This window comes from Pteronotus mesoamericanus, unplaced genomic scaffold (genome assembly GCF_021234165.1).
Source record: "Pteronotus mesoamericanus isolate MK-2021 breed Mesoamerican mustached bat unplaced genomic scaffold, CSHL_Meso_final scaffold_36, whole genome shotgun sequence".
Taxonomy (NCBI): Eukaryota; Metazoa; Chordata; class Mammalia; order Chiroptera; family Mormoopidae; genus Pteronotus; species Pteronotus mesoamericanus.
In genome coordinates, this window is record NW_026555313.1 from 19,125,982 (window position 1) to 19,145,738 (window position 19,757).

Here is a 19,757-nt window from a genome sequence, read left to right on the forward strand (position 1 = left end):
ACAGAGCCTCAGGGGGTCTTCAGGGCAGGGAAAGCAGTGTTAGCTAAGTTAATGGGTTCTCAGATATGACACCCTCCTATCAGCTCTGTGGCTCCTTCTGCCTTACTCTGAGAGAAAGCTGTCCCCCAACTCTCACCTTGATGCCAGGCACTTCAGTTCCTCCCAGTATGCATGGTACCTTTCAAGCTGCTACCACAGTGCTGGAGCTCTGATGGAGGGAGTCTGAGTAAGTTTGTTTGTGAGTTCTTTAAGACGAACTGCTTAAGACTCCAGAAGTTTCTTCTACCAACTCAATCTCTGATGTTTTTTGCAGCCAGAAGTTATAGGGACTTATCTTTTTGGTACTGGTATCCTGGGCTGGGGGATCTGCTGTTAGGTTGGGGCTCCTCACTTCCAAGATGTCCCTCCAAAATTTTTATCCACCGCACATATATGTGGGACTAGCCCATTCCACGTCTCTGCCCCTTCTACCAGTTTGGATGGATGTGGTTTCTTTAATTCTGTAGTTGTCAGACTTCCATTCAACTCAATTTCTGCCAGTTCTGAATGATGGTTGTTCTATAAATTAGTTATAATTTTGATGTGGTTGTGTGTACAAGCAAGCTGTGTTTACCTATGCCACTTATTGATTTTATAGAGAGAGGAAGGGAGGAAGGGGAAGGGAGAGACATCAATCAATTGCCTCTCATACGCACCCTAGTTGGGGACTGAACTCGCAACCTAGGTGTGTGCTCCAACCAGGAATCAAAGCTGGGACCCTTTGGTTTATGAGACAATGCTCCAACCAACTGAGCCACACTGGCCAGGGTGGGAAAGCCTATAAAAATGCAAATGAGAGTGATTAAAAATGTTAACTTACATGTGTAGATTATGGAAAACAAAATGGCTGACTATCTGCATAATGGTTTCAAACATGTTTCAAGCACTGGAGTTTTTTTCAGACCACAGCCCTCTGAGAAACCCAGTCCACACTTAGATAAAAATGGCTGCTATTCTAACTGGTGGGGCAGAACTCGCTCCCTGCCCCCAGGCACCTCTCCTAATTTCTGTTCCCTGGGCAGTGCCTGAAATATCACCACCTGGGTATGCACATAGCAAAGTTTGAAAATTACGAAGCTTAGACTAAACTTTTTGTTTGGAAAACTGAGGCCCAGAGGGTTGAAGTGACTTTATTCAAAGTTATAAAATTAATGGCTACAAAAGGACTGAAGCTCAGCTCCCTGAATTCTACTGCTATTTCACCTGTGTTATCTTATATTCCTGAAGGATAAGTTCTATCAAGTAAGATTTTTTTTTTCTCCTAGCAGTGGGAGTTCTTTTAGGTAGTATAAAGTCAGAGGTTTTCAGTGTCCTGGAGGCTTTATTTGGAGTTCTGCTTCTCTTCCAGGACTGTGGACCTGGAGAATTGCCTCACAAGACTTCTCTTCCCACTTAGAAATCATCTTGAACTTGTATTTAATGGTAGATATAAGGAAATGGGACTTCTTTCTCCAAATATTTATTTTACAATGACTATATTGTTCTGAGTTGTTATGAATTGTAGAGAACTTTTAACCATTAGGCATCTTGACTTCCCTTTTGTAAAGAGTGGCATGACTCTGATCAGGAAGTGGTTCATAGATCAGCCATTGTGCAGGTTATCTGCTGTTAACTGGGAATTCAGAGGTAAACACAGCATCTGGTATGATAGAAAACAATAAGTGTTCTTAATTAAGTGAACAAATTTCAGAGGTATATACTATTAGCAAATGCAGTTTAACAATATATTAATTTGATTTCTGACTACAGATTAAGGTGGATGAACATGATTTGTGCCATAAACAACTATTATACCCCAGGCATCAATGATACCTGTGTTGAGATCCTGGAGAATGTCTTTTATGGCAAGATACTGAATGTAACCACAAAAGTCATCAAACTTCTCCATATCACTGTGCATCTCTCTGATGCGTTCTGCTTTAATGATAAGCATAGAATCTGGGCTCCTCAGAAGAAGACACTGAACAGCTTCATGCACGTTATGAGCCTTTCAGATAAAAACATCAATGGGAAAGGGTCTGAAATGCTAGCCCAGAGAAATACCAATGACAGTATTTTTTTCTCCTCCAGTTCTGTCAATTAATCAATGATGTACTCAATCTCTTTAACTGAATAGGTCAGTGATCCAATCAGGGAGTTACCCTGTTGTTGCCATTGGATGGTGATACTCTTATCCAAGTGCACAGTAATTTGGTTTTGAAATTTTCCAGATTCATGGAGATCCACTAACTTCAGGGCCAATGACAAATAGTTAACCCCAAAGTGAAAGGAGAATAAAGTTATAAAGATCAAAAGGACAGAAGAAAAGATTTGGTGTTTGTAATTGAATAAGTTAATCATGGCTGATTTATTATAGGTTTAAATGAAGAAATAATTTTGAAAAGTATTTGAGCAATCAAAAGGGTTACACAAGTAAGAAATTACATATGCCCCCTTGTAAAACCATGAAGAACCAAATGGACTGCAGATAGTAAGCTCTGGAAGATGTTATGTCAGTTTATAGGTATTATTTTTGTATATTAACCATAGACTAAACTCCTTTGAGGACAGAGAAGGTACTAATTGATGTCCTTACATTTCTAAAAACAAGTAAACTCATTTTCCCAAACACTCTGTAAATTTTCTTAAGACTGGAATTATATTTTATACCCCTCTGTTTCCTTTACATATGAGCATCCATGAAATGCTACTAAGTACATCATCTATAATGAGAGTTTTGTTATTCATTTATGAAGGACTTCCCAGTTTACAAAGCATTTATTAAATAAATATATATTTATTTACCTCAAAAGATATACACGCTCTCCTTCCTCTATACACACACTTAATTTTCATGTTATAGAAAAGAAAATCAAGTGGTAAAATGACCTGCTCAATATTACACAGCTAATAAATGACAGAATTTGCACTTGAAGTTTCTCTCAATTCTTGTGAAAATAGTCTATGCAATCTTAAAACTTCTGAGAACATGATATAATATGAATAGGATAAAACCAAGTCCTTTCATTTTTTCATTGTTAATTTGACCCTTATCGGACTATCAGGGCCAGCTGCTCTGCAGTTAGAACTTCTGAGGAAGATGTGTTTTATTAATGCTTTGTAACATGTGCTGTATTATGAAGTAAAGGGCTACATTTAAAGTTTTAATCTAGTGAGGTTTGAAAATGGTGGTGCTGGAGGGTTGGTTGGAGGAAAATGGCAGAATGCTTTATTCTGCTTCCAGCTTCTTTTAATTTCTCTTTCCAAAGCACAAAAATGGAATAGAATTTAACTTTTTAACAAAATGTGAAATAGATGATCTGCTACCACAATGTAAAAAATAAGTCAAAGAGGGTAATTTAACTCAGCAATTCAGTACTTTCTATAACCTAAGAGACCCACTGTTACAGAATGTGATGCTAAAGGTTATTATCAGACTTAATTTTATAGGTGAGAAAACTGAGGCCCTGACAAATTTAATCATCTGCCAGAGGTCACAATTTAAAACTTTCCAACTCTGTTGGGAATTCCACTTATAGCTGGGAGCCAAGGTGCTACTGACTTTCCCTTTTTATCGGGAAGATCAGCTTATTCTGTAAGTTTGAGTATACAAGTGTGGTATCATGTCAGGAAAGCCAGAATGGACCCTCACTGGCGGCACTGTGCTCTGTGATAAAAGCCAGGGCCCAGGGCACAGGGGAGACAGGAAGTGACAGTTTTCCAGGTACAAGTGCTAAGATGTACTGGTGGATTCTGAGTAATGATTGATGCATTCTTGGTTAAGGAAAAAGAGCAACTGAACTAGGATTTTAGCAACTGGAGTCTAGCCCCGATTCTGATATTAACTAATGATAATAATTGCAAAAGCTATTGTTTACTGGGCATTTTCTATGTGCCTGTGTGCCTTGCAATGTGCTAAATATTTTATACATATTACCTCATTTAATCTTCACACCACCACCAGATACTGTTATTATTCCTGGTTGATTGATGAAGAAAATGAGAAATAGAAAATGAGTAACATGACCACTTCTAAAAGGCACAGGCCCTGTTAGACTCCAAAGCCCATGCTTTTCACCATTGTGCCTACCAGATGCAACACTATTACCTTGTTTCTGGCATGTGTCCTTTCATATCATAATAGTGATAATAGCTTGTGTCAAAGAGAACTTACTATATAGCAAAAAGTATTCTAAATGCAGTGCATGTATTACCTCATTTTACCAGAAGGGTACTACTTTCATCTCCATTTTACAGATGAGGAACCTGGGGGAACACAATGGTTATGTAACTTGTAACTTGCCCAAGGTCATCCAGGTTGGATATGGAGAAGCCACATTATGATTTCAGGCCCTCTGGATCCAGAATCTATATTCTTAATCATTATGCCAACTGTAGAAGGTGGATAATATAATAGCCTAAGTTGTTTTCAGCTCCAACAATGACATTCTGAGCATGCTGGGTAAATACTGAAGTTTGAATTCTGCAGGGATAAGGATGTAGTAAACCTTTTTTACACTGGCTCCCTTCCAGTCAAATAAATGTAGTCTTTAAAAGAGAGATAAAAATGTCTTATAAAAAATTTTGTTGTGTTGCAATTAAAAAGTATAAAAAAGAAGTATTTCCCATATTCTTTTTTCTCCTTAAAATGGAAAAGAATTTTCTGAAAAGGATATGAATAATGGCTTCGACTGAGGCATACTGTTAATAGTGTCTTTGAAGTATTCTATCCACTGGCAGATCATGGACTCTCCCGTTAGATATATACATTTTCTTCTCAGGCCATCTTTCACTTCAGTTGGATCCAAGCTACAAGAGACAGGATTCCATGTGTTTTTCTAGATATGTCCACTGGGGATTGTGGACACCATTCCAAACTTGTATTTTTTTTTTAATTAGAACTGTTCTTTTTCTGCCAAAGAATCAGCGAGAGGACCTTCTAAAATATCATATTATCCTCCAGTATTTCTTAAGAACCTACTGTCTTTTTAAAGTATTCTCTTAATAGGGCATGAGGGTGGTGGAAAAGCCCTATTGAAGCATCATCCTCTTAATGGAATAGTTATTTTTCAGTAATTTTTTCCTCTGCTATGAATTTTCTAAATGATGCACATTAATGTTCATTATAGAGGACATGTTTTCTCCCAGAAGATAGGCTTTCTGGGTAAAATGTAAGTATTTGTTTGTCTTCTTATGAAAGTAAAGCCATCAATTCTTGCTTAGTAATAAAGCTCAATTATTATATTATTTAACCCACTGTACCCTTAAATTTGCCATATTCTACTATAGTATCTTAAATGCCACTGTCAAACTGTAAATCTTTTGAGTTAAATGCAAGGTTATATTTCAAAAAATGAATAATTAGTTTGGCTTGAGACCGGAACAGTCGACATGGAAATGGCAGTAGGCTGGAAAACAGTCCTCAAGGTTCAACATGGGCCAGGTATTAACCCATTAGTCACTGAAGAGTCTGGGACTCTGAGGGGCTGAGTTGGCTAGGATGGTGAAGGAGCCATTGGTGGTTCTGGTGCAGTGATTATACACTGACAAAAGAAAGTAGTTTAATATTGTAACATCTGATATGAGTGTACTTGTGTATCCTGGGTGAAAACACCATTTTCTTTCTCTAGGTACATATTTACACTTCAGTATGAAAAAGTTTATTAGTGATTAGGAAGCTATTAATGCTGAATTTGAGGAGATACAAAAGCTTATGCCTGAAATAACTTTATTTAGGGATTTCCTAGGATGTTTGGAGCCAAGTATATTGAAGAGGAATTAATAAACTTTAAGTATAAAAGTGCTATTTTGTATGTTAAAATGGTTTGAAAGGTGACAAAGCCCAAGAAAAATTGTAATGAAATGACTCCCCGATGGTAGGTTGGAAACCTCTAGATGATGATCTTGTGATGTGGGAAGTGCTGATGGTGGTGGTGTGTGAAGGTAAAAACTTAGGTGCAAATTGTGAGAGAGTTTTAACTTCTGAAAGTTACTGTGTTAAATTAGAAGGTAATCATTTGCCTGATAAATAGATTAATGATGGGAGTTAGAGTTACGAAAACAGGTTTATGATACCCTAGTGATTTCAGTCATTTATTCACTTAGGTAACTGCTATCTTGGCCTACCATAGACAAGCTCAATGAGACAATGCTACTATTACAAGTAGCAATAGGACTTGTAATAGTGGACAAGTCCAGCAGAAAATAGAGTCCTTTAAGTGAGTTTAGTACTAGGTACAGCTCATCAAACATAGAGAGAACTTACTATCGCATTTGGAGATATTAATGGTGTTGAAGTTTTCCCTAATCTCTATATCCACAGAGACAAATACAGCAATTGATCTGAAGGTAGACCCGAAGATCAGGAAACAGGGTCCAAGATAACAGTTGCATAGGAGGATGCTGAACTTACCCTGTCCCATGAGCATGCTGAAATATACACACATATACAGAGCAGTTACTCCTGAGAGATGACAGAGGGCTGAATGAATAGCTTCTGAACAACAAATCAGAGAAAGAGACTGAATATAGAAGGCTGGTGAGAGCTTTCTGGGAGCTGTGACAACTCTCTGTGATCAGAGGTGCTGGTGAGTGGCATTGTCTATGCCTCCCTCCATCTCGATAAGCAAGTGAGAATTCTGTTCAGGTTCTGTGGCCTACCTTTCAGGCCACCACAGTGTGTTTCTGGCTACATTGCCTAGAGCTCATTTTAGATCTGAACAAAGGGAGCAAGTAGGATCAACAGGGTGTCACCACATGCAACTGGCCACCTTGCCTGGAAACACTGCACACCAGCAAACCAGTGTCCCAGACACTACAAGAACCTGCCTGGCTCCAACTGACGTAGCTAAAGTACTCAACATATACAGCCTACACAGATGTTCCTTCTATACAAGACTATTTTCTGTACAACAAATGAGAGAGAGAGATTGCATAAAGAAGACTGGGGAGCTACAGGTGCTCTCTGGGAACTGGTTTTCCAGTGTTGGAGATGCTGGTGGTTGCCATTGTTTAAGTCACCCTTTACCTTGAAAGAGCAGGTGGGAGCTTTATCCAGGTTCCCTGGTCTACCTATAAGGTCCCCACAGAGTGTTCCCAGGACACATTATCTGAGTCCACATTGATTCTGAACAAAGGGAGCAAAGATGATCAATGGAGCATTACTACAAACACCTGGTCTTCCTGCCCAGAGCTGCTTCAGATTGTAGGCTAGTGCCCAAGACACCACAGGTACCTACTCAACTCTAACCAGCCTACCAAATAACCGAGCACACAGGTTATTTCTAAACAAGGTTGTTTTTTCAAGTCTTGAAGATGTACTTATTTTGTCTAATTCATATAAATTAACATAAAAAGTAAAACAAAATGAAAATACAGAAGACTCCTTCTCAAATAAAGGAATGTGAAAAATCTCCAGAAAAAATAAGGAAATAGAAATGAGTAATATGCCTGATGAAGAATTCAAATAAATGATCATAAAGATGCCTATAAATCTTGAGAGATGAATAGAGGAACTTAGGGAAAACTTGAACAAAGAGTTAAAAAGTATATTAAGAACCAAACAGAGCTGAAGAATACAATAACTAAAATGAAAAATACATTAAAAGGAGTCAACAGTATACTAATACAGAAAAAGAGGTTGGCAACCTAGAAGACAGACTAGTGAAAATAAACCATTCAGACTGTTAAAGAAAAAAGAAAGAATAAACCAAACTGAACATAGTTGAAGGGACCTCTGGAACAGCATCAAACATACAAATATTCACAATATAGGGATCCCAAAAGGAGAAGAAAGAAAGAAATGAATAGGAACTTTATTTGAAGAAATAACCTGGAAAAGGAAACAGACATACATATCCAGGAAAATAATAGAGAATTCCAAACAAGATGAACCCAAACAAATCTATACCTAGATACATTGCAATTAAAATGGCAAAAATTAAAGAGACAATTTTGAAGGAAGCAATAGTAAAACAACTAGTTAGTTACATAAAAGGGAAACCCTATAAGGATATCAGCTGATTTCTTAGAAGCAACTTTATAGGCCAAAAAGAAGTGGCCGGACATCTTTAAAGTAGGAACAATGTACAATAATCCCATCAGCAAGATAATCATTCAAAATTGAAGGGGAGCTAGTTTACCACATAAGCAAAAACTATAAGAGTTCATTACCATTAGACCAGCTTTAAACAAATGTTACCAGATCTTCTTTAAGCAAAAAAAAAAAAAATAATAAATAAATAATAATAATAATAATGGCCATAACTAGAAATAAGAAAATATGAGAAAAGAGATTGAGTTGAATCTATCGATTGCTTTGGATAGTATGAACATTTTAATGATACTAATTCTTCCAATCCATGAACAGAGTATATGCTTCCATTTATTTGTATCTTCCTTAATTTCTTTCTTCAGTGTTCTGTAGTTTTCTCAGTATAGGTCTTTTACCTCCTGGGTTAAGTTTATTCCTAGGTACTTTATTTTTCTTGTTGCTATAGCAAATGGGATTTTCCCCCCAAGTTTCTATTTATGATATTTCATAGTTGGTGTGCAAATATGCCTTTAGTTTCTGAGTATTGACTTTGTATCCTGCTATTTTGCCAAATTCACTTATTAGATCGAGTAGTTTTTTGGTGGAGCCTATAGGGTTTTCTGTGTACACTATCATCTCACCTGTAAATAATGACAGCAATTCCACTGCTAGAATTATATCCTAAGAATCCTGAAACACCAAATCAAAAGAACATACATTCCCCTATGTTCATAGAAGCATTATTTACAATAGCCAAGTGCTGGAAACAACTTAAGTGCCCATCAGTAAATGAGTGGATCAAAAAACTGTAGTACATTTACACAATGGAATACTACACAGCAGAAAGAAAGAAGGAACTCCTACTTTTCACAACAGCATGGATAGAACTGGAGGGTATTATTCTAGGTGTAATAAGCCAGGCAGTGAAAGACAGATACCATATAATCTCACCTATAAGAGGAACTTAATGAAGAAAACAAACAAATGAGCAAAATAGAACCAGAGGCATGGAGACAAGGAACAGACTGACAGTGACCAGAGGGGTGGGGAGAGGGGCATAAGTGGGGACAGAAGAGGAAACAGCCTAGTAAGGGCCTAGTCAAGGAAAAGGTATAAATGACCCATGGACATGGACAAGAAGGTGGGGATTGACTGTGAGAGTGAAGATAGGTGAGACAGGGGAGAGCAATGGGGAAAAATTGGGTCAACTGTAAGAGACCAACAATAAAAAAGAAGAAAATAAGAGAAAAGAAAAAATTTCACTGGTAAAGCTAGATATGTAATAAATACAATGAATTGGGCATTTAAAAACTACTACAAAGTTCAAAATACAAAAGTACAAAACTCAACATTAAAAATGAAGAAAATTATAGGCCAATATCTTGAGGTACATAGATGCAAAAATTCTTAACAAAATATTAGCAAATTGAATTCAACAATACATTAAAAAGATTATTCAGTGGAGCTGGGAATATGGGGACAATCAAAGCCACTCAAGTGAACCAGAGCCTGCTGAGACCCATGAAGCGGGAGATGGACCCCAACATCCAGGCTGTGCACAACCAGAAGGAACAGGTCAAGAGCCTCAACAACAAGCTTGCTTCCTTCATCGATAAGGTGCAGAGTCTGGAGCAGCAGAATAAGATTCTGGGGACCAAGTGGACTCTCCTGCAGGAGGAGCAGATGACTCACAGTAACATGGACAATGTGTTTGAGAACTACATCAACAACCTTCCGCAACAGCTGAAAACACTGGCCCAGGAGAAAAAGACTGGAGGCAGAGTTTGGCAGCATGCAGGGGCTGGTGGAGGACAAGATCAAAAAGTGCACAGAGATGGAGAATGAATTTGTCTTATCAGGAAGGATGTGGATGAAGCTTTCATGAACAAGGTAGAGCTGGTGTCTTGCCTGGAAGGGCTGACTAATGAGATCAACTTCTACAGGCAGCTGTATGATGAGGAGATTCATGAGCTGCAGTCCCAGATCTCTGACAAATCTGTAGTGCTATTCATGGACAACAGCCACTCCTTGGACCTGGACAGCATCATTGTCGAGGTCAAGCCCCAGTATGAGATCGCCAACCACAGCTGGGCTGAGGCTGAGACCATGTACAAGATTAACTATGAGGAGTTGCAGATATTGGCTGAGAAGCACAGGGATGACCTGCATCGCACAAAGACAGAGATTTCTGGGATTAACCAGAACATAAGCAGAATCCAGGCTGGAATTGATGGCTTCAAAGGCCAGAGGGCTTCCCTGGAGGTAGCCATCAAGGATGCTGAGCATCGTGGTGAGCTGGCCATCAAGGATGCTCAGGCCAAGGTGGCTGAGCTGGAAGCTGGTCTGAGAACTGCCAAGCAGGGCATAGCCTAGCAGCTGTGTGAGTACCAAGAACTCATGGATATCAAGCTGGCCCTGGACATAGAGATCGCCACCTACCACAATCTTTTGGAGGGTTAGGTGAGCCAGCTGGAGTCTGGGATGCAGAACGTGAGTATTCACACAAAGACCACCAGCGGCTACTCAGGTTGGCTGAACCCAGCTTATGGGAACCTCATCTATGGCCTGGGCTTCCAGGTTAGCTTGGACTCTGGCTCCTTCAGCCGCACCAGAACCGTCTCCTCCAAGACGGTGGTTGTGAAGAAGATTGAGACCCATCGTGGGAAGCTGATGTCTGTGTCATCTAATATTCTGCCCAAATGGACGACTACTGTGGTCCCTTCTGTCCTCTGAGCCTGCAGGAAAGGAGCTGTGCAGGGGAGTGGAGGGCACAGGAGACCCATCTGAGGCTCAGCCCCAGTCCTCAGCTCACCCTCTGGGTGGGAGAGTTTACTGCCTGAGGGACTGCCTCTTACCCATACTGCAACTAAAAGCCAAATCAAGTATTTTTTTCCCTCCCAAAATAAAGTCTCAGCTGGCTCTGCTAAAATAAAAAAGAATGCTGAAACGCATGGAAAGTTTATATCTCCTGATTCTTTTTGTCCTTAGATAAGTTACTTTCAGAACAGAACCTTGGCCATCCCAGCTGCTCTTGCTGTCTCCCAGACGCTGTCTTTGGGTACCAGCTTGTACCTTCAACAGAAGTGCTATTCTGGGACATGGAGACCATCATGTACTCTAAGAAATGGAGAAGCTAAGGGCCTGAGGGATGCAGAATTGCTTACATCTATGTGAAGTCTCCAGGCTATGTGTTACCTAACAAGTTTCCTATTCTCTTTCCTTAAACACAAAGAACAGACACAAACATTCCAGTAAATATTGACCCTGATGATCACATTATCCCAGGACCCTTTTAATGTAATTTGATTTTTCTAGCTTCCTTATTACAAATCTGTTAATATGTTCCCTTTCTTGTCTTGTCAGCCTTTCTAGCATGCCTCAAGCTTGAAAATTATTATTTTTAAATGTAGATTTCTTTCTTTCTTTTAAAAATGTTCAGGCTGTATCAATGTTTTTCTATGGTTACATTCTACTTTCTATCTTTGTCCTGGAATTTAAAGATGTTTTACAAAATCATTTTGCTTGAATGCTCCCTTCTAATATTTTCCATCTCACAAAATCTACTCTTCCCTAGAAGTACCTCCTACCCTGGATTCCCAGTTTATACATAGACACTAGAAGTTTCTGCACTGAAAAATAAATGCTACCCCTCCCCCCACATGCCCAATTCTGCAAATATTTTTTTATATCTTTGTAGTTTAAAGATGTTCAATTTTATTCATAGAAATTATGCTAAGCTGGGTGTTGAGGCTTTGTTCTGAAGTTGCCAGTCCATTACTCGGGTGTCTTCTCTCCGTGCCAAAGTAAATCACAGGTGTAAGTTGCAGTCTGCATGCTTTTTCCTTGGGGCCACAACTTCCTGCTTCTTTCATCTCAGGTGGGAGCCAGGCATGCCAGCTCCACCTTAAGGAGGAGCCTGGATCACAAACTACAGTTATCAGTTCATATAGAGGTGGGAAGGAAAAATGAAATTCTCAGTATAGATTAGATCATTTTAATACCCTAGATTTTATTAGTCTAATTCCAGTAAGTGTACAATAAATGCTAGACAAGTAAATGAGTAAATGAAGCTGTAAGTTTGAATGATTGAGAGTGGATAGCCATCCATGGAAAGTTGAACTCCCTAGTTTCCATCCTATCCTTGGTCATCAAGACCCAGTTGCCAGGATTCAAGTACACAGTATCTCATGCATAGTAGATACTCAATAAATTTTCTGAATTGAACCAAAAGGGCCTCAAATACAATAGGAAAGACACTGATATTGATTAAATCTCAGACCAACTGAATAACATCTTCCAGTCATGAGTTTGAATCCATGTGGGATTTGTATTTTTTGTTGTTGTTGTTGTTATAAATACATGTGTTTTGTGAGTGAGGGGTGACAGAAGGTGTACACAATGTTGTATACAGCTGGAATAGGCTTGGAGGCTGAACCCCACAGAAGAGAAAGACACACAGACAGTCTGGCCAGCAGGGCAGGCCAGACAACATTCTGGGGCCTGCAACACCTGGTTGGTGGGTGTTCTGGTAGAGATCTTGTCCAGGGATCCTGGGCCTGAGGCCCTGGGCAGTGTTGGCAGTGGTATCTGGGCTCAATTCACATCATTCAGGGCTTTGGGGGCAAATTCAGTCAGGATTAAGACAACTGGCTCCACGTCAGAGCCATAGTATTTCAGCTGCATCTCTTCAACATGCTTCTGTGTCAACTGTGCCACTGGCTCTTGGAAGTTGGTGCTTGGGCTTTCTCTGCACAGTATGAAGCTGATCTAGCCACTGAGGTAGGAGGGGATGGTGTAGTAGGCATATCCCACTGTGGGGAACAGTGATCCACAGAAGTGCTGCATGTCCTTGATGAGGTGCAGGTGCAGCCACTGGCACTCACCCTGGCAACAGAGGATTCCATCCTTCTTGAGAGCTGTATTCATGAGCTGGTACTAGACTCCTTGAAGAGGCCCTCAGCAGGTCCCATGGGATCTGAGGAGTCAGGGATGATAACATCAAAGTTGTCCTGGTTCTGTTTCATGAACTCAAAACCATTGCCCACTTGGAGGGTTGGCTTTGGGCTAGAGTAACCAATGCCATGCCCTGCAGGAACTTCACAGAGACTTGAAAGAAATCCTCATCAATCTCACACTGGACCACAGACTCCACAGAGAAATGCTTCACCACCTCTTGCAGGACACCCCCTTTCCCACCCCTAATGATGAGCACCTTGCATTGGTTGGGGTGGCTGCAGAGCAGCAGGTTGACTATCATCTCCTGGTAGGAGAATGCGTGCCTCTTTGTGCACTGGGTGACACTGTCCAATACCAGCACATTGCCATTACTGTAGTTCTTTCTGCAGAATACAAGGATATATTGGTATCATGAATGCTGATGGCATAGCAGCTGTTCTACCAGCTGGGCCCTGGCCTGGCCACTGGCTGCATATCTGGTGGAACCAGCCCTCATGGATGGCAATGGGGCTGGTGGCAGTGGGTCCATGGCGGGTGGCATGGGGTACAGGCCTGGGACCACAGGCCTCACAGAGAATCAGCACAATGAGACAAGCTCCCAGATTTGTTCTCTTGAACAGATAGAAACAGTGCCAGAAAGAGCAGGTGCCCAGGACAAATGCACCAGTGCCCATAGGAAGCAGTAGATGATCACGCTGAGGATCCTGCCACAGTTTAATTTGTGCTGTCCCACACGTGATGTTAAACATGTCCATCAAAGTCTTCTAGATATATATGTATGTATACGTATATGAAACAATCAAGATCTGTTTCACAAGGATCTTTAAGATTTTGATAATCCTTCCAACATCCTTGACTGTGCTCTACCAAAGTGACCTTAACAATACTTCTTTATGTCTTTACATGATGACAGTTGGAAAGCTGTTTTAACCATATATAACTGGGTCAAGGATTGTTCAAACCTGTTGTAGGTAGACCCTAATAAGAGATAAATATTTTCAGTGGGTCTGGTTTGGCTGCCTTTAGGAAACTGATGATAGAAACTTCCCAAGTTCATAGTTTACCCTGAAACATATAGATATATGAATTTTAATTTGTTTTTGTCACATAGATATTAACCTGGTGTTTTAATCAAGTAGGCATAATAGATATGTTTGATTTGAAGAAGTGAGAGCACAGAAGAGAGCTTTAATGACTTGTCCAGGTTATCCAGTGAGCTTGAAAACAGAACTGAGACCAGGATTTCTGTCAATTTGATTTCTGAAACAGAGCACTTGTCACTACCCAGCGTGACTCTAACACATATGGTATGACCAAGTTTAGGTAGATCCTATGGTTCATATATTTGTTGTCCATCATGCTTAAAATCAAAGGCTCTAAAGCGTTGCATGAGCAAGATATGTGGTCCTTCTTAGTGTGGTCTCTTTGCAGTTAGTGTGAGGGTTCATCATCATCTTTGGTTAGGTAGTTCCCTTTTCCTTAGATTTATGGGCCAAAAGGAGGGATTGAAACATGAGAGCTCAGTTGGCTAGAAATGTGGAGCCATGAGTTCCATATATTCCATATATTTTATAATGGAATAAAAATATAACCCAGGAGATCACCAGTCTTCATCAGTCTTCAGGGTAAGAGCAGTACTAGTCAGGGTCTAAAAGAGCCCAAGCAATATGGGCAGACCATCAACATCAGGCAATGCAAAGGGCAAATGTCCAGCAACACTCAGTGGGGACTGAGTTAGGGAAATGGCTTCTGTGGCTTCAGGAATCAAACAGGATGTGCCCCATTATCAAGGAGCCTACACTGAATGGTAGGAAGTCTCATGTCCATGGGATCTGAGTACAAAAAGAGGGTACCTACCCCTGGAAAAATGAGAAAAGATGCAATAGCCCAAAAGACTCCAGATTCCAGCAATGAAAACATGGCATAGTACTCTTTATGCCACTAAGTAATAATGCAAGATACAGGTTTGTTGCAGCTAACCATGTTATTGGAGGAGAAAGGCCAATGATGTGGCAGGTTCTTGGATAGATATCTCACTATGACCCCATATGTACTAGTAACACAGGGTCATGGACTCAATGCCATTTTCAGGTATACTATGGGAAAATATATGAAGTTCAGATGACTGCCATGCCCATGGTCCACTTTGAAAAAGGTCGTTGCAAACCCAAGCCCTTCCAGATAGTTCCTTAGCAACACTTACAATCTCTGTGAGGTATTGGAGCTTGTTGGGGGTATGGGAGGAAGAATTTTTTTCTCACCCTCCAAATTCTCAGACAGGACTCTAACATGTGAGAAGTTGTCATGAAACCAATGACATGTGTTACAAACACAAATCATGTTTTTATTTACTGTTATCATGAAACAACATGTTACCCATGAAGATGAAAATAAAACACAGGAAAACCATGAGCATCTTGTCACATGCACCTGATTTGACACTTCAGAGATACTAAGAGTACATGTCTAGGGATTTTCCTGATGAGGTAAACGAACATGTTTGTTCAGATAGTGGTGTGGTTGGATTCCTGAACAACCTAATTGATTTGCACAAACTGAAAAGGAGAATATGACCATCTGGCCATCTAGTCAATTTTTGACCAAACTCTGAATAACAGGTTTACCTGGTCAAGGCTTACCTCTAAGACAGGATGAGGAAGAATTTTAAAGTTTTACAAGCAGCCTTGCCCTTTAGCATGACTAAAACTCCTCTCTTACCAAGATGCCTTTAGATAAATGATTGTGAAACAAGTGTATGCCTCCTTTTTTGCCTGTGGAAACTAAATACAATGGAGCAACTTAAATACAGACATTCAGAATAAGTATTCCACTTCATAATATAAATAGATATATTGTTAAAGTGCATCATTTCTCTGCATTAGAACACTGCAGTCAGTGATCCTTTCTGTACGCAAAGTCTGCTGATGAATCCTAAAATTAGGGGATGAAAAATGGAAGAGAAACAAGAATATCTTTTCACCAGTACATTAATTAATTAAAAAGTAAAAAATAGTAGCTTTACAGAGGAGAAAATCTACAGACACCAGTGTATCCAAGTAATCATAGTTAATATTATGAGCAATAAGACTTTTTTTTTATGAATGTCATACGGAAAAGAGCCCACCGCATTAATGGTATGTTGGACAAAAATGCCTGAACTCAGTCTAATTATGAGAAAACTTTGGTAGAACAAAATTGAGGCACATTCTACAAAATAACTGACTAATAATCTCAAAACTGTCATGATCATGCAAAACAATGCAACACTAAGCAACTTATAGAGATAAGAAGAGACTAAGGAGACATGATGGGTTGCGTTCTGAAACAAAAAAGGACATTAGTGGAAAAACTAGTGAAATTCAAATGAAATCTATAGTTTAATTAATAGCCACAAATTACCAAGGTTAATTTGTTGGTTCTGAACATTGCACAATGGTTATACAAGATGTTATCATTATATAAAGCTGGCTGAAGGGTATAAGAGAACTGTACTATTTTTGAAACATTTCTGTAATTATAAAATTATTTCAAAATGAGAGTTTAAAACTTTCTCAAATGGAGAAAATAAATTATTTCTCCATGAAATGGTTTATTTTCCCCATATCATATACAAAATAGTTAACCAGGAGCAGTATAGAAGCATTAGGTATCACTAGAAAACCCTGAGGGTAGAGAGGAGAAACTTACATATACAAATGAATGAGCTATCCAATGTTATAAACTTTATATCCTCCCCCATTGCTACTTATAGGGGTACTATTGTCATTTTATTTTGGATACTACTTCATTGTGTGGAGTTTTTCCATACACTATAGTATGTTTAGTGTCCCCAGCCCCATGCCCAAATTGCATGTAGTAATTTTTATAGCAACCTCCAAATTTTCCTCACACATTTATAAATACCACCTTAGGTTCAGAACCCCTGGTTTAGATAATTGGATCCCAAGAAGACGTGGGTCTTGAGAAAAGTTGTCCTTGGATAGGGGTACAGATAAGTCACTTGAGGTCAGTGTCACATTATATGTGTGAGGGACAGAATGGGAAATTGCTGAGGATAGATCAAAACCGGGTCTTAGCACTGAAGAACCCATCTAAGAATCTCTCTTAACTCAATACCAAGGGCATAATTTAAGGCTTGGCCTTTAGCTTATTCTCCTTGGGAGACATTACTGTTGATAATAACAGATAATCCCTAGAAATGTGACCTCAAAGGAAAAAATAATGAGACATCTGAAAAGCACAACCACTATACAAGAAAACAAAAAGGAACAGATCACATAGAGCAAGAACTAGAATTAAGCATAATAAAATATCACCAGAGAGGGATAAAGTGGAGACACTGATTGTCTAATTGCAAAAGAAGAAACAAGCAGTCATAAAGAACTAGTTGAAGAGTGTGTGTGTGTGTGTGTGTGTGTGTGTGTGTGTGTGTCTTTTCCCTTTGGCAGCATGTGTATACCAATCAGTTTGTTAAAATACTAACTTGAAGATTCTTTTTTTTTTTACCTTCTTTCTTTTTTATTGTTCAAATACATTCGTCTCCATTTTCCCACCACCACTTTCCCTTGCCCCACCCAACCCCCTTCCTCAATCCTTCCCCACTTTGTTTTTTTTTTCTTTTTCTTTTTTCTTTTTTTTAAATTGTCTTATATTATTTTTTTAATTTATTTACTTTTAAAATACATTTGTCTCTGCCTCCCCCCCACCTCTTTCCCTTGCCCCCTTCCACCTTCCCTCCCTCAGCTCTTCCCCTTTGGTTTTGTCCATGAGTCCTTGCTATATGTCCCTTGACTTTCCCCTTCCCTTCCCTTTCCCTGCCCCACCCTTCCCTCTTGTCTCTGTTGATTTCTTTTCTTTTCAGTGTTGCTGGTCATATTTTCCTTGCTTCTTTGCATTGTTGGTTAGGTTCCGCTTATAGGTGAGATCATATGGTATTTGTCTTTCGCCCCCTGGCTTATTTCGCTTAGTATGATGCTCTCCAGTTCCATCCATGCTGTCGCAAAGTTTAGTACTTCTTTTTATCTTTCTGCTGCGTAGTATTCCATTGTGTATATGTACCATCACTTTTTGATCCAATCATCTACTGGTGGGCATTTAGGTTGCTTCCAAGACTTGGCTATTGTAAATTGTGCTGCTATGAACATTGGGGTGCATAGGTTCTTTTGAATTGGCGTTTTGGGATTATTAGGCTATAGCCCCAGCAGGAGAATCGCTGGATCAAAAGGCAGTTCCATTTTCAGCTTTCTGAGGAAATTCCACACTGCTTTCCATAGTGGCTGCACCAGTCTGCATTCCCACCAACAGTGTACTAGGGTTCCCTTTTCTCCAAGCCTCATCAGCACCTGTTGTTTGTGGATCTGTTTGTGATGGCCATTCTGACCGGTGTGGGGTGGTACCTCATGGTGGTTTTGATCTGCATTTCTCTGATGGCTAGTGATGCCGAGCATCCTTTCAAATGCCTCTGGGCCCTCTGTATCTCCTCCTTAGAAAATCATCTGCCCAGGTCCTTTGCCCATTTTTTGATTGGATCGTTTGTCTTCTTGGAGTAGAGTCGAGTGAGTTCTTTATATATCTTGGAGATCAAACCTCTATCTGATGTATCATTAGCAAATGTATTTTCCCATATGGTTGGCTCCCTTTTCATTTTGCTGATGTTTTCTTTAGCCATGCAGAAGCTTCTTATTTTTATGAGGTCCCACTTGTTTATTCTTTCCTTTATGTCCCTTGCTTTAGGAGACATATCAGTGAAAAAATTGCTGCGTGAGATATCTGAGAGTTTCCTGCCAATGTTCTCCTCTAGGACTTTGATGGTGTTGCAACTTATATTTAAGTCTTTTATCCATCTTGAGTTTATTTTTGTGTATGGTATGAGCTGATGATCCCATTTCAATTTTTTGCTTGTAGCCCTCCAGCTCTCCCAACACCATTTTTTGAAGAGGCTATTATTGCTCCATTTTATACTTCTGCCCCCTTTGTCAAAGATTAGATGCCCATATATACCTGGGCTCTCTATTCTGTTCCACTGGTCTATGGATCTGTTCTTGTGCCAGTACCAGATTGTTTTGAGTATAGTGGCTTTGTAGTAGAGTTTGATGTCCGGTGTTGTGATCCCTCCTATTTGTTTTTCTTTCTCAAAGTTGCTGTAACTATTCAGGGTCATTTATAGTTCCATATAAATTTTTGAAATGTCTGTTCTATTTCTGTGAAATATGTCATTCGTATCTTAATAGGGATTGCATTGAATCCATAAATTGCTTTGGGTAGTATGGATATTTTGAGGATATTAATTCTTCCAATCCATGAACACGGTATATGCTTCCATTTATTTGTGTCTTCCTTAATTTCTTTTTTCAATGTTGTATAGTTTTCTGCATACAGGTCTTTTGTGTCTTTGGTTAAATTTATGCCTAGGTACTTTATTTTTCTTCTTGCTATATCGAATGGTATTTTTTTTTCTGATTTCTTCTTCTTCTATTTCATTGCTGGTGTACAAAAATGCCCTTGCTTTATGAATATTGACTTTGTATCCTGCTGTTTTGCCAAATTCACTTATTAGGTTGAGTAGGTTTTTGGTGGAGTGTACAGGGTTTTCTATGTACACTATCATGTCATCTGCAAACAATGATAGCTTTACTTCCTCCTTTCCTATTTGGATGCCTTTTATCTCTTTCTCTTGTCTGACCGCTGTGGCTAGGACTTCCAATACGATGTTGAAAAGAAGCGGTGAGAGCAGACATCCTTGGCGTGTTCC

The 19,757-nt window shown here is 39.5% G+C and overlaps 3 pseudogenes; 1 reads left to right on the forward strand and 2 right to left on the reverse strand.

Annotated features, from left to right (window-relative positions):
* Positions 1-1,741: 1,741 nt before the first annotated feature.
* Positions 1,742-6,446, reverse strand: LOC129086144 (NXPE family member 4-like; annotated as a pseudogene).
* A 717-nt stretch (positions 6,447-7,163) lies between these two features.
* LOC129086145 (keratin, type II cytoskeletal 8-like) lies at positions 7,164-10,783 on the forward strand (annotated as a pseudogene).
* A 1,860-nt stretch (positions 10,784-12,643) lies between these two features.
* On the reverse strand, positions 12,644-13,755 carry LOC129086146 (spermidine synthase-like; annotated as a pseudogene).
* Between the last annotated feature and the right edge of the window lie 6,002 nt (positions 13,756-19,757).